Genomic DNA, 16,606 nt, shown 5'->3' on the forward strand with positions numbered 1-16,606 from the left:
GGCTTCAAGAGAAGTCTTGTTACTTCTGATATTTTATTGTAACTGAACACAAAGCGCTGCTGATGTCTGCCTTCCTTAGATGGAAACGTCACAGGTTTACATTTATGTCAAATTTACTTTCCCCAAGATGCTCTGGGACTTAATGTGAAAGTTCAAGGTAAACTTGTTTTGCGGTTTATAATCTAAAAGAGTGCTAACAGAAGATGCCAAGCACTCCTGAAGGCCAAGTGTAACTGTACCCTCTCAGCAGATGGCCCGTTTTTTTTCATGGTGTTTTATCGTGGGTGAGGAAGGACATTTGGAGTCTAATTCTGAAGTTAAAAGTGACTCATAGAATTATCCAATTAACTTTAATGAGTACGTTTTCTAAAAACTGTTGTGACTAGACAGATGCAAAATGAAATACAGAAAAGTAATTTAAAAACCCTTATCCAATTAAAAATCTGTTGTTTAAAGACCATGCTTCTCAAAACAGTTGCTTTTCAAATGCACATCTTTTGAGTAGTCACACAATGGACATATATGTTAATTTAAAAACTGTCCTAGACAATGCATAAAACTAGTACTTTAACTGTTATAACCAGCCTGTTTTAATACCAATTAATCTAGATTCAAATTTATCAATCACTTTTAATTATTGGAATATCCATGCTGAGATTATAGTAAAATTACTTTTGTTATTGCCTTGATTTTATAATTGGGTAAATATTGTACTTGTTATCATTATACCAAATTGACAGGGAAACTAGATACTTGCATAATTACTATAGCTGAATTAACTATATGATATGCTAATTTATAATCCTATATGTGTTATATAATCACCTCACATTGAGGCTACTTAAGATCCTTCTCTGTGTCACATGATGATAGTATTTAGCCATATATGACTTCCACTGGAATTTAGTAAGTCACAGTTCATTGTTATCAGATTACCAATTACTTTGCTTCCGTCACACCCAAAGCAGGTGCACTATTAGGATAAAGGCAGCCATTTTGGTTTGGGTGGCATATTTTTGTTAATTTTTTAAATATCATATGCTATTAATTTATTTAGCAGTGAGTTACTGAGTCTCTACTCCACAGACTCTCTTAACCTTTGCTGATAATAAATCATTTTTGTGAAGTTTTATAGTTTTACTGTATAAAGAAATTATGGTAAGTTTAAAATACGCTGTTGGGTACAGCAGAAAAGCCATTACAGCAAGACAGGAGGAAGCTTTTCAACATGTCTAAGGTGCTATCTGATGACAGTCTTTTATAATTATATTATATAATTATATATATAATATATATAAATTATATAATATAATTTATATATATATATAATCTTATATATGTGTGTGTGTGTATACACATACCTTTACATATAGATATATATCGTATATATATATGAACATGGACAAGGAATGAATTCTCTGGGATAAAGCTAGCGCAGTATAAGGTAATCAGCATCTGACCCACAGTATTTCTGTTTCATGGTCACTAAAATGTCAGTCAATCAGGCTTTGCAGACACAGCTTCTTTCCAGGAATTTTTGGTCATGTGAGAAAGATGATCTTTTAGAAAACTGCAGCTCATCTATGTTACCTGGGAAGCACAGATGCAGTATGAATATGCAGTTGGCTCTTGCTATTTGTCACAGTTATGTCCTATAAACTTCTGGAAATAGTGAATCAGTGAACATCAACTATTATTTCTAGCAGAATGACGAATAAGATCCTGTGGCCGAAACAGCCTCAGCATTAAACAAGGTCACTTGCCAAAACCCCATAAAAGTAGCTGTTTTTATCAGAACAGGAGCCTGCTCTTCTTCAGTAAGCTTCCCCTAACAATTAACAGGCATTTAAAAAGATCCCTTTGTAGCTGCAGAACTCACCTGACATGTAAGTTTAGTGCTTTCCACACATTACTTTAGGAAGTAAGCAACCATGACCTTCACGGCTTTCAACTTCCTGTGGATGCTCCTCACTACATTAAACAACAAAACGACACAACGAAACAGCAAACGGTGCTCCGACAACGAATTCAGAATTAGCCAGTTCTCCATAGCTTCATCACGTAGACTAAATCTCACTTTCACACTTTCTGGAGCAATCCGTCATGTACAGACTGATGAATTTTTGTGAATGAGAATCCCTGGGAAGAGTTGAGTCTGCATTGACTAATTGATTAAAATTGAAGTTCTATGGAGAGGTCAGAATATTGCAAGCGCTAACCTTAGCACATCCCAACCCCCTGAATAGTCTGTCATTCCTTACTTTAACCTCTCCATTAAAATATATTTGACTTTTAAATATGTGACTTTTTGTTGGGATTCAGACCTGGGACAAACCACTGAGGTGCATATTTTACATACCAAAGCAAACCTGGTCTCCAGCTTCTCCCAGCATCCCTCAGTCCCTACCTGTTACAGGGCATGTCTGGCATACCCCACCCTCTATTCTAAAGCTTTCAGTCCAGGGGCTAGGCCTCCCCTGCCCCAGAAGCTCTACTTCCTTTATAATCCAGCCGTTTGACCTCCCTCTCCCCCTCCCCCTCCCCCTCCTCCTCTCCCCCTCCCCCTCCCCCTCCCCCTCTCCCTGTCCCTGTCTCTCTCCGCCTCCCTTCCTCTCTCCCCATTTTCTCTCCCCTTCCCCTCTGTCTTCCTCCCTGTGGTGACTTTCTTGGCCCTATTCCCTGGGACCAGTGAACCCACCCTGGAGTGGCTTCCCAATAAACCTACTTTTATATACTTTAGTTTGGCTGGAATTGACTCATTTCACCAGAGATTAGTCAATTTTCACCACTAATAACTTATCAATATTAACTTAGCACAGTAGCTTCCACCAACCAAAACCACTAAGAATTTCTCCAGAGGCCCCTGGAAGCTCTTCCCTGTTTAGCTGTAGTCACCTCTGTGATGTATGCACTGACATATTTAAAACCTGCCTTAGTTTATGAATGACTTTGTTCTGTCAAACCATACACCTTCATGGACTTGCTTACCTGGAATTTGGGGAAACCTAAATCTGTGTTCCTGGGCCATGGCCCATTCAACATGGCCCTGGAACAAACCCCCTTTTCTATTCCTGTAACCTTTTTCCTTCCCCTTCTTCTTCTTCTTTTTTTTTTAATTTTGCAAGGACAATTTCCTTCTTTTCCTGGGTGGATTTTTTCCATAAAGTGCCTCAGGACTCTTTGGATGTAGGCATAGGAGATGGCAGGCACAGCAGCACCGTTCTTGGGAATCATTTTAAATAGAGAAACCACCAACACAAAGTTCAAAACCCTGAATGGCTCGACACAAAACATATCCCCAAAGTGCTGCTTATACACTTATATACTGTATACTGTATACTTATATACTGTAGTGTGAGAACTGAAAAGCCAAACGGACACTGATCTCTGCACTGTTAGTTTTCAGCTTGGAAACTGTCAGGAACTGCAGTCTTTGGTCACTCTGTGTGTTTACATGTGATGATGATGGAAGAGAATCCCACTAAATCTCTCAAGGTTAATTACATTGCAAAGTAATTACAACATTAAAAATAGAAAATTTGCTCTGCATTTCATAATAGTTTAAAAGAGTCCTCAGACATTGAGATTTTAACAGAGAAAGTGAAATCATATTTACATAGAATATGTAAATGTATTTGTAACCATAAATGTGTCTGTGTACCGTAAATGTAGCTATAGTGGGGTCTTTATAAGAAGCCAGTCCTAATTATGACAGTTTATTTTTCTTTAGAATTTAGAACACACCAAATCAGTTAATCTGATCATGTCCATACACATGAAGCAAAAAACAAAAAATGAACAACAACAAAAAAGCAAGCAAGCAAACAAACAAATAAAACAAAAACAAAAAGAACAGCAAGATAATCACTGGGTTAGATACATGAACCTCTAAAGCTAGGGGATGTAGGCCAGCTACCAAAACCACACCAAAATCAAACCAAAATAACACAACTAAAGGAAAAAAGTCCATGTTAAAAAAATATCATTACACAGACGTACATTTTGCTATTTTTTGTTTGTTTTTTATTTCAGCACTGGAAATTGGATGGGGCAGGAGGCTGCACATTTGTCAAGCGCTACACCATCAAGCTACTACCTTAGTTCATTTCCCTTTCTCTCCTTCTCTTCTTCTTCCTCCTCCTCCCCTGTCTTCCACTGCTGCCCCTCCTCTCAGCTCCCACTTCCCTGTCTCCTTCTCTCTCCTGACTTCCTTTCTGCCTGTGTTCTTTTCTGTATTGTGGAAGAAGTTGTAACCAGCAGAATTTTGTCAAGAATACAAGAGATAGGAAAAGAGGAAACAAACCCACTGGGGTGCTTATTCATTCTTATATAAAGAATTGATTTGTGTTTGGTATTTGACACTTCAGGATTTAGAACTTCTGTAGTTTTCAGAGTTGATTGATACTTAATTTTTTAATCAATGGTGTTGATTAAATGCTGTTTCACGTGAATTCACAGTTAAAATTTAAAATGTCATTTCTGAAATTCTATTCCAATTGTAAACCAAAATTCTCAAACAGCAAATTTTAAAGTCAGACATCTTAGCAAAATTTGATCTAAAGTCATACTAATTTGATATTTACATTCTAAGGAAAAATACGACAGTATTATGAGCCTTATTTTCCTACAATTAGACTATTATGTTTATATTAGAACAGAAAACTGTGTATGTGCAGTAAAAACACTGTGATTCAGAGACCATAATAACCTGGTATCTGAGCTGAGGTCTCGTAGGCAGTAGCGCTTGTTGCAGTTTCACAGATGACAGTGTTCGAGAGTACAAAGTGTTCATGGTTTTTTTTGTTGTTGTTCAGACCAAAGCTGTGGTGAAATCAGGCAACATGGTAAACAATTACAGAAATTCCTCAGCTTAGCTGATACTTTGTATTTGTAAAACCTTTTGAGTTATGAAGAAAAATAAACTTACAATTAGGGTCAATTTTAATTCAGTTTTGGTGGTTTCACACTCAGAAGCCTTCTACTATTGCCAATTTTTTCATGACCCTTGCAATCAGTTATAAGAGGAGCTCTGTGGTCCATAGTTTAAGATGCTGTGTTATAAATTACTTGGCATGGCCATGAACATGGGTAGCCTAATTGAGGAGTAGATGGTTTGATGCTGTGAAACATTTAAGTTGTATACATCAACCACTTGAGTTTTGGACTTGCTGGCTAAATATGTTGATTAAAAATACCACATATTAAGAGAATACTTAATGTGTATTAAGTACTTATTACATATCAGGAACTTTTTTAAGCATGTCGTTTGTGTTAATACATTTAATCTTTATAATAACCCTAGACGATATTTTATTTTATGATCAGGAAAGGGAAAATATAGAGAACAGGTTGCATACTTAATCCATATTATTGTTAGAATTATGCCTCACACAGTTTGTATTTGGTGCTCTCATCTTTAACTGTTTTGCAGTGCTATTTTCTGGGTAGCAGTTGAAGGTAGAAGGGAAAATTATGAGCTGTAAGTTATTGCTGGAAGAAGAGCACTATGTTATGTAGACCATTTTGATTTCAGGAAAGAAAGATTGTTTTACACACACACCCACACCCACCCACCCACCCACACACACACACACACACACACTTGATTCTTCAATATATTTGGTATTTATGTTGTTTATTCTTCTCTCATATACTACATCCTGACCACAGCCTCCCCTCCCGCCATTTCTCCAAGTTTCTCCCCGAGATCTACTGCTCCTCCATTAAGAAAAGAATAGGCCACCTAGGGATATCAGCTGAACATGGCATATTAAGATATTAAGCAATAAGGCTAGGCACAAACTTCACATAAAGGCTGGACAAGGCAACCAAGTAGGATTAAAGGGGTCACAAGGGTCACACTCACTCCTACTCTCACTGTTAGAAGTCTTTCTCTTTCTCCTCTCTCTCTCTCTCTCTCTCTCTCTCTCTCTCTCTCTCTCTCTCTCTTTCACACACACACACACACACACACACACACACACACACACACACACACACACACACCAAGCTAAACAACCATAACATATATGCAGAGGACCTAATGCAGACCCATTCAGGCTCCGTGACTGTGATTGTGGTTTCAGTCTCTGAGCTTCTATGAGCCCTGCTTAGCTGATTCTGTGGGCCATATTCTCCTGATGTCCTTGACACCAGTAGCTCGTACAATCCCCCCCCTCTTCCTCTGGGGTTCCCCAAACTTTGCCTAACGTTTGGCTGTGGTCTCTACATCTGTTCACATCAGCTGCTGCAGGAAGTTTCTGTGATGACAACTGGGCTAGGCACTGAGCTATGAGCCCATGGGCAGGCTATTATTAGGAATCATTTCACTCACTCCTTCTTTTCTTTCTTTCTTTCTTTCTTTCTTTCTTTCTTTCTTTCTTTCTTTCTGTCTTTCTTTCTTTCTTCCTCCTCCTCCTCATCTTCTTCTTCCTCCTCCTCCTCCTCTTTCTCCACAACCACTTTCTCTTTTTGTCTGTCATGTTTGGAGCTACCTAGGTCTCTAGGCGATCCAGCTTCTGGTTTCTAGGCATCCACACATTCTTTGTTTGAGGATCATCATCTATGTTGTTTCCAGTTTCTGGCTAATATGAATAAATCTACTATGAACATAGTTGAGCAAGTGTCTCTGTGGTATAGTGGGACATCTTTTGGGTGTCCACTGAAGAGTGGTATAGTTGGGTCTTGGGGTAGAACTATCCAAATTTTCTGAGAAAACACCAAATCGATTTCCAAAGTGGCTGTACAAGTTTGCACTCCCACCAGCAATGGAGGATGTTCCCCTTGTTCCACATCCTCTCCAGCATGTGCTGTCACTTGAGTTTTTGATCTTAGCCATTCTGACCCATGTAGAATGGAATCTCAGAGCCATTTCGATTTGCATTTCCCTGATGACTAAGGATGCTGAACATTTCTTTAACTGTTTCTCAGCCATTTGAGATTTCTGTATTGAGAATTCCCTGTTTAGATCTATACCCCATTTTTAAATTGGACTATTTGGTCTGTTGATGTCTAGGTTCTTGAGTTCTTTACATAGTTTGTTTACTAGCCCTATCAGAGGTGGACTTGGTGAGCATGTTTTCGCATTCTGTAGGCTGCCATTTTGTCCTATTGCCTTTGTCCCAGTGTCCTTTGCCTTACAGAAGCTGTTCAGTTTCATGAAGTTCCATTTATTAATTATTGATAAAGAAGCCAGAAGTCCACAATGGAAAAAAGAAAGCGTCTGCAACCAATGTTGCTGGTCTAATTGGATGCTTGTATGTAGAAGATTTCAAATAGATCCATACTTTTTCACCCTGAACAAAGTCAAATGAAAGTAGATCAAAGACCTCAATATACAACTAGACACACTGAACCTGCTTTTTATGCATTGGGGCAGATGACAACTTCCTAAAAGTAGAGACTCTCTTAAAGAGTGGAAATCTTTTTCATTGGACACTACCCCCGAATGCCAGCAGAAATCCAGGCAGTTGTAGCAATCGGCCCTGTCCTCTAGTGGCAGACATGACTTGGTCCTTTGTGTTCCTTTTTGTATGATCTTGTTAAACCCAATTGGCTATTTTTTCTTTCAAATTAAATGGAACTACTAAAGAAAGGAGTGGTGATGGCTTGGAAATGATCCAGGGTAGCAAGCCATAGACTTTCTATCCTTGCTTACAAGTGAGGAGGAAAGAAGAGAAGAAAACAAATTTTTAAAGGAATAGATAACAAGTATTTGGTTGAAAGAATTTCCATAGAAACAACATAATTCCAGCTTAAAGGAATGGAGCTATGACAACTATGAAATAAGAAAAAGAAAAGAATCCATCTTACTTTAATTAGAGAAATGTGAAGAATGAATGTTGCCCATTATAAGGAAATGTTTATGCAAAAAAAGATGAAGACAAGAAACAAATCCTAAAAGGTATGCATATTTTAGAAAAGACAATTATATACATTTAAGACGTGATATTTATTTGCATTTTCAGAAGGTGCTATTTGATATAATTTTAAACTTAGTACAGAATGTGTCAGATGTAAATTGTAGAAACTGTGAGTGAGAACTTATGTAATATTTCTGCTGATCAGATTCAAGCAAAAACATAAATCAGTATATAAAATAATAAAGCAGAATCATAATCATAATGATGGCATTTACTTGTCAAAAGTGACATGTTCACTAACTCTTAAATTGTTAGTCTTTTACTTAAAAAAGATTTATTATTAATTGTGTGTGTGTGTGTGTGTGTGTGTGTACGTGTGCGCGCGCGCGTGCACACATGACTGGAAGTACCCAAGGAGATCAGAAAAAGGTATAGGACCCTCTGGGGCTGGGGCTACAGGTGGTTATCATGTGGATGCTAGGAAACAAACTCTGTCCTCTTCTGGAAGAACAGCAAGTTTTCTGTCTGTGAGTTATCTCTCCTGCCCCTACCCTTTTTCTTTTTAAAAATTACAATCCAGAATGTATAAATTTAAACAGACAGTGTCATAATTGCAGTGTTTATTTCAACAATTTTATTAATTGAACATGCATTGACCACATATTAGGGGGTATACTTGTGGGAAGTAACAACAGGCTGACTAAAGCTTACATTTCATCTTCCCAAGCATATTTGTAATTATGTTATGGTAAGACACTTTTATTTACATGCACTTGAGATGGAGGGACTCTTTATCAAAACACTATAATTTAAATTTTACTCTTGTACTGATAAACACATGTTGACACATTTTATCTTATAAAATAATTCAAACTGAAATGTCTTTATTATAAAATCTTTAGAACTAGAAGTTTCAAAGCTAGATATCTGAGAACAGTATTATTTAGCAGTTTAAGATAAATAACATAAATGAGAATTGAAATAAAATTTGGAAAAATATGTGTGATTACTGTGCACACATAAAATTGACATACTATTATAAAATATTCCATAAAGTACTGTAGTTTCATTTCCATTCTGTTATCCTATTCTAGTTTTTAAAGTATCTTTATAAAATACATTTATAAGAGTGGTTTATTTAGTCCTAAATTCCCTGTTACTCTTTTCAATAAATATTTATGAAAAAAAGTTCCACCATTTCCTGCTTTAAATCCAGTTCTATGTCTCATAATTGCAAGTGCTAAGATTTAATTTTTAATTCATAAACATACTGAAGATTTTTAAGTTTTTATTGAAATACATTATCATGCCTATTTATTTATTTATTTATTTATTTATTTATTTATTTATTTTAAACTAATTTTTTTTCCTTCCTGGTCCACCTTCTGACTGTTCCACATCCCATACCTCCTCCCTGACTCCTGTCTCCACACCCCACCCCACCAGACCTCTAAACTCCCTGGGGCCTGCAGTATCTTGAGTGTTAAGTGCATCTCTGACTGAACCCAGACCTGGCAGTACTCTGTTGTATATGTGTTGGGGGCCTCATATCAGCTGGTGTATGCTGCCTGGTTGGTGGTCCAATGTTTGAGAGATCTCAGGGGTCCAGGTTAATTGAGCCTGCTGGTCCTCCTACAGGATCACCCTCCTCCTCAACTTCTTTCTGCCTTTCCCTAATTCAACCACAGGGGTCAGCAGCTTCTGTTCATTGGTTGTGTACAAATACCTGCATCTGACTCTTTCAGCTCCTAGTTGGGTCTTTTGGAGGGCAGTCATGATAGGTCCCTTTTTGTGAGTGCTCCATAGCCTCAGTAATAGTGTCAGGCCTTTGGACCTCTCCTTGAGCTGGATCCCACTTTAGTCCTGTCGCTGAACCTTCTTTTCCTCAGGCTCCTCTCCATTTCCATCCCTGCAGTTCTTTCAAACAGGAACAATTATGGGTCAGAGTTTTGACTGTGGGATGGCAACCCCTCCCTCACTTGATGCCCTGTCTTCCTGTTTGAGGTGGGCTCTATAACTTCACTCTTCCTACTGTTGGGCATTTCCTCTAAGGTAGGGATCTTTGATTTCATCTAAGGTTGGACCCTTTGAGTCCTGAGAGTCTCTCACCTTCCAGGTCTTTGGTGCATTCTGGAGAGTCCCCACAACCTCCTACCTCCCTAGGTTGCCTGTTTCCATTTTTTCTGCTGGCTCTCAGGGCTTCAGTTCTTTTCCCTCATCCAATACTAGATCAGGTTCCCCTCTTCCCCCCACCTCCTGTCCTTGTCCACTTTTTTTCCCTGGTCCCTCCCTCCCTCCCCACTTGTGATTGCTTTCTTCTCCCTCCCAAGTGTATGCCCATTTTTTTTTAGTGTGTCAAACTCTTGTAAATAAATATTTTATTTTATAAATACCAATATAAGAATTATATGTCAGGAACTGTTGTAAGGGCTTCATTACCTGCATTGAGTACACGTGGCTAACTTTGGAAGTAGATACTATTATCACCCCAAGTCTACAGTGGAGAAATGGGGTCACAAGTTGACTTTCCCTAAATCACATAGCTGTCAGGTGCCAGAACTGGTTTGGATATCGGTAGAAGGCCCACTAATGCACCTGACTTTTCTCCTCATAAAGCAAAAATATTTATTTTGGAGTCAATGACAAGTGACATTCTTTGAAGGTGTATTTTTATTTGACAGAGTTAAGTAATATTCAGAACATAAGAATAAAACATAGTTGGGCAGGGAGGGCATTGTAGCCAGACTTTGGCTACTTTGTGGGTTCTTCCTTCTTCCATTTTTCTTCACCCTTGTTCTTCCACCTTTCCTACCGCCTAACACTAGATAGGAGACGAAAAAAGATAGAAAGGAAAGGAGGTGACATTATCATTAGACTACTTCTCACTGATTAGGGACACTGAGTTCCTTGGGAAAAGTTTGATCTTTGCCATCAGAATATTTCTTCTTCGGTACGTCTGCTTAATAAACCCCACCTGTCAGCAACCAAGAGCAATTAACCAACTACCACCAACCTATACTGCCCACCAAGGTCCTAGCATTTACATACCCTCTGAAAAGTCCTCAAAATTCCAAATGTCACACAAATGCAGAAACTGTGGGTAGCAAAATCACACCCCTACTACAGTATGACACAAATCACAGGCAGATGCTGTGGAGAATCTGAAAGCAGCCCCATATCCTACACCAGGGATTAAAACCAAAGCATATTTTATAATATTTCTGTGTTTTTAAAAGAGACCAAAATGCCCAAATTGTTACTATAGGGAATAATGGTGAACACCTTTAATCCCAGCATTATTGAGGCAGAGGCAGGTAGATCTTTATGAATTTGTGGCCATCCTAAGCTACATCATGAGTTCCAGGACAGCCACAGCTACATACCATGTCTCAAAAAAAAAACATTAAAATAAATAAATGAAATAAAAAACTCCAGAGTCAAACCCCAGAGATGTTATCATTATCATTATTTACTAAGGCCTTTGAAGTCAATTACCTATAGAATTTTTAATTATTTTTATTCTATTTGAATGTGTAATTTGAAATCATGAAGAGGACAGCTCAATAGGTGAAGATGCTTGTTATCAGGAATGATGACCTTAGACCACTGTGATCCCTATAACCCACATGATGGAAAAAAGGAACTGATTTCTGTGCAATTGTTCTCCATAGCATGCCATGACTTACCCATATGGCCCACAAATTAATGTCAAGGTAAAACATATTTTGGGGTGTACAGACAGACATTTCTTCCTTCTCAAAGGCTAAGAATGTTATTAAATAACATCTAAGACCTATAGTAGATATTTCCACCACTTTGTTGTCATCTGCCTACCTCATGGATACAATGGTGTATTTGAAAGGAAACTAGGAAAACTTCATGGAACTAATGCCATGTTGGAAGATGGTATTTTGGGAAACCTAAAATATGTGTTCCAAAATAAGCCATCTTGTTCCCTTTGAGGTGAGAGCTATGATCCACCTAAGAAAGGGCTGAAGAAGAAACTAGACAAGGCTGGCTGCACGTGCAGCACAGTTTACCCTCATCCCATGTGGAGACTTGGAGGACAAAGGAACTACAGCTGCCCCATGTCAGGGGCAGCCCTGGTTATACACTGAAGGCCTAGAATCAGCCATAGGCCTGACATAAATGCCTGCTAATACAAAGTCTTGGGTCTCTGTGGACAAACACTGAAACAGATATTGTAAACAAGCAGCTTTGGTGGAAAGTTGCCAAGCCTAAGTAGTCATAGACCTTGTAGATTGGTAGCCTTGGTGGATAGTACCAACCTAGATAAGGACAAGTGAATCATAGGCGGAGTCATAGTGATCTGTCCCCTGCACCTTCACCCAGCTGACACTCTGTTCTGGAAGATATCTGTACTCCCCCTGAACATCTATGCTTCTGTGTCATCCCCTTCCCCACATCCTGCCTTTTTGTGTATATAACCACTGTGTGAAAAAGTAAAAATAGCGATTTGATCAGACTATAGACAGATCGCCATTCTTTGCGCTCGCCTGTTTTCCCCCATCTTCTCTTTCAGGTAACTTCCCCGGACCCCTGTTTAATGCCATGCTGCACAGGACAGCCCCAGACCATTGGGAAAGGAGGCTATGTGGTAAAGAAAGATATACTTTCTTGGATTTATCTGAGTGGTGGTTTTCATAAACTAATGGCATTTCTACAGAGAAGGTAGAGGTGTACCCATGGCAACTGACACTCAACAGATGATGGAGCAATATTTTAATGACCATGACCAGTGTAATTGTTCAAAGAACTTTCTGTAAAATTGATGTTTGACAGCACTGATATTATTTTAATGGAATTTAAGTTACATTTTTATAAGCAAAGGGAGTGTAGATCAGGCAGTTTGATTTTTCATGGAAAGTCCTGAACCTCTTGAATCCCATCGGTTTCTGTTAAATTCAGGATATGTTCTTTAATTTCTCTTTCAGCTTCATAGTAATTTTTTAATTGTTCTCTTTTATTTTGCATGTTTTATACACAATGAAATGGAATTTTATTTAATAAAGTCCTAAGAACCATAACTTTAAAATTTTATTCATTAACTCTTACTTTTATTTATTTAAATATTTATCGTGTAACAGAATCTTAGATTACAAGAATATAGAATAAGACAGAAGATGCAAAATCTCAGAGTTTTTCAAGGGAAAGTAATAAGGCTGTGCTTTGTAAACCAAAGTTCCTAGCAGGTGTGGAAACATTCTACCAGTCTGTAGACAGCTGGAATAATACAATGGGAGCCAAATATATCTTGAGTTATCTTCTGGCCTTCTAAATAGCCCACTATTGGCCATCTCTATGCTTTCCTTAACATCCTTGTTATCATTAGCTAAATTCTTTTGAAATGCACAAACACACATAGCTTCCACCAACCCGAAAGCCAAGACTATCAGACAGCATCTGAGCCTTATAGTAGAGATTCCTTCCCTTTTCCCGTCTTCCTTGCTGCAACCCACTAAGTGCTCTATCTGCTAATATAAATTTCAAAAGTGAAATTTCATGTTTCATTTATGGCTTTCTTTGTTGTATTTGTATAAAAACTCTGTGAAACTGTTACTGTATTTGAACATAGTACCTGGGACAACTTCAGCTTTCATTCAGTAAGAGCACAAGAATTAGCTGTGTCTAGTTTTCTTGGAGCTGACAGTTGTGTTTATCTCACTGACAATATTCCACTAACATTTTTAATTGGAAAATCAAGGTGGTATGATTGTTTCTTAAACCAAGAGAATTATTATTTAAATAGCAACTAAGTACAAAGACTTGAGAGAAGTGTTCTTTTTAAATCTTGTGTTGTTTACTTAATGAAACATTTTTTGTTTGAGAAACTTTTTCTAAATAAACTATCGTGTCTTCTGAGGGACAGTAAACATATTATGCCAGAATGATTTTGAGTGGGTCTAAGTATACTTTCCAGTATAAACAAAGGCTAAATAACCTGAAAACAGTAAGATGGGGGTAGAGAAATGAGGGCAATCAGAGATCAAAGTAGAATTGTGAGTGATGACAGTTGGTTGTGGCAAAATTGTTCTTATTAGGTATTGATGGATCTCAGAGGGCATCTGTAAGCCATAGCTTGGCACAAGTAATCACAAAGGCAGTGACATAGAATGGCACGCACAGAGTGAGTGTGCCCAAGAGGTGGCAGTCACAAATGCATCAGGGTTTAAAGGGAATGAAGAATCAAGCAGAAAAGTGAACCTTCAGCTCATTCAAAGCTTGCTTGTTACCTCACTAGCCAAGAGGTGTAGTGTACTTCAACCTGCAGAACTTGTAGTGCTATCTGTGAGGCAGTGAGATCCAGGAGAGGTTGCCCAAGTGCTGCCAATTCAGCATGCCAAGGGAAGCAGAAGACATGATCTGAGCACCACCCCACGGGCTCTGGCCGGAGACTTGGAACCAGTGTAGAGACTCCAGAGTCTGAAGGTGAGTCATGGCTCACTGTGATACTAAACTATGTATGCCTTGTGGAGAATTAAGATATTCATGTTAACATGACGCATGAATTGTTTGTAGAAGTGCCCTTAACAGATAGAGCAGCACCAGAAAGCACACACTGTAAATTCGCCTGGAAAGACTGTTTTATGTGCCATAAAAATCCTGACTTTGAATAATGGTACTATTTTGACTATTATACTTTTGTCTTTGCTCAGCCCACTTTCTCCCTTGGAACTACATATTTTTCTAATTAACTTCCCCTGTTTCTACTACTACTGTCCTTGTATTTAGGTTCAATTCCTTGTCACAAGAACAGAATATAAAGCTTTCTAGTGGGCTCCACCAAACCCTCATACCTCCTGACAGCATTCCTTTATGTAATAAACTTAGTAACTACTTATATTCAGGGTAGCAAGGTTTCTGTTGTTTAAAAAGTTCTTTTAACTATTTCATCAATGATGATTGTGTATATTCAAAGAGTAGAAATGATTTAATATATGTATATTTGTCAATCTCCAACTCAGCAACCGTCCTTCTATTTGTATGTGTAACAGATGATTCAATATTTGTTTTACTAGGTCTGGTTTATATCATGTAGCATAATGTGCTACAGAATAATTCTCCTTTATTTTTATATTTTAAAAATTATTTCACATGAGATGGGTGTTTTACCTGCATCTATGCCTGTGTACCATGAGTGTGCCTTGCGCTCTTGGAGGCCTCTTTGACATATTGATTCAATTCCTTTGTATACCTAATACTATTGTTATTATATACCTAATACTATTGTAATTTCTTTGGAAATTTGCATACTATTTCTCACAGTGGCTTTATAAGTTTACATTCTTATTAACAGTCCTCTTATTTTCTCCTCAATAGCACTCACCTAACAAGCGTGAGGTGGTAATATTATAGTTTAATTTACACTTCTCTGATGATTATTAAAGTTGAGACCCTGTTTGTAGACCTGTTGACCCTTTGTATCTCTTCTCCAGAAAAAAATTTTCTTTAAGACATTTATACATTTTAATATCAGGCTGATGGTTCTTGTTTCTTCTGGTATGGAACAGTTTGTTTTCTCATGTGTTTTGGGTGTTATTATATGCTTGTCAGATATATGGTTTACAAATGCTTTCTCTCATCTTCTAGGAAGCATTTTCATTTTGTTGATTACTGTGCAGAAACGTTTTAGTTTATGTAGTTTTAATATTTATTTTATTATTCACTGTTGTATGAGATTTTGGTCTCATACAGAAATCACTGCCAAACTTGTGTCAAGGAGTTTTCATCTTATCTCTGTATGCAAATACAGGGGCATTTACAGGTTCAGATAGCATGTGCAAGTCTTTACTGTAGAGCTAGCTTTTGTGAAAATTCCACTTTAATTTCATTACATGTGTTCAAATCTTGGGCTCTTGACAGAGATTATTTGTTTTTATAGCAGAAACACTTATATCTGAAGGAAACCCCAGTAATTATGACATTGGTGCCCAGATGAAGAGAAACCATTATTACTGTTTTTACTTATATTGATAAAAGGGATTTTATTATTATACAGTGTATCATCCTGTAGATGGGGTCACTTAATCATCCTTATTTGAAGGTATTCTCTGAAGTTTTACTGACAATACATGTATCTTCATGTGAAAGTTTTTTTCTGAATCAAAATAAAAATATTTTATACTTTTCTAACATAGGCAGACAGTACTCAGCATATATAAAGAAATTAAGCGGAAGAGAGTATTGGTAGTTTAAGTCATTAGTGTATATTGATTTTTTCCAATAGAACAGAATATATATGGCACACAGAATCTGTAACTTAAAACTTAACATTAACAAACACAATACAGTCTTTATTATATGACTGAATACTATTCCAATAATTCAGAACATAGCAGATTTCAGAGGAGGTAATAAATAACTGTTTTTAATTTTTTTGGATCTACTCCTACTTAATTTGAGGGGTTGTCAACAAAAGCCCACCTTCTTCCATGGCCAAAGTCATGGCTTTATCCAAGCTAGGTCCCTCTTAACCAATGAGCATACACTTTTATTTTGTTCATACCTATTTTCTAAAATACAAATAATAAAAATACTAATTCTTAGGAATATATAGCATGATAAGTTGAATATTATCAAAGCATCCATGTAATACACCTACTATTAATCCATAGTGTTTCCAAGAAATTTTATATTTTAGAACATGATGCAAGAGGCCTAGTCTGGTTAAACTACCAGTAAGTCATATTTTCTTTACCAAGCTCTGTTTGCTAATTTCTTTT

Source organism: Arvicanthis niloticus, chromosome 7 (genome assembly GCF_011762505.2).
Source record: "Arvicanthis niloticus isolate mArvNil1 chromosome 7, mArvNil1.pat.X, whole genome shotgun sequence".
NCBI lineage: Eukaryota > Metazoa > Chordata > Mammalia > Rodentia > Muridae > Arvicanthis > Arvicanthis niloticus.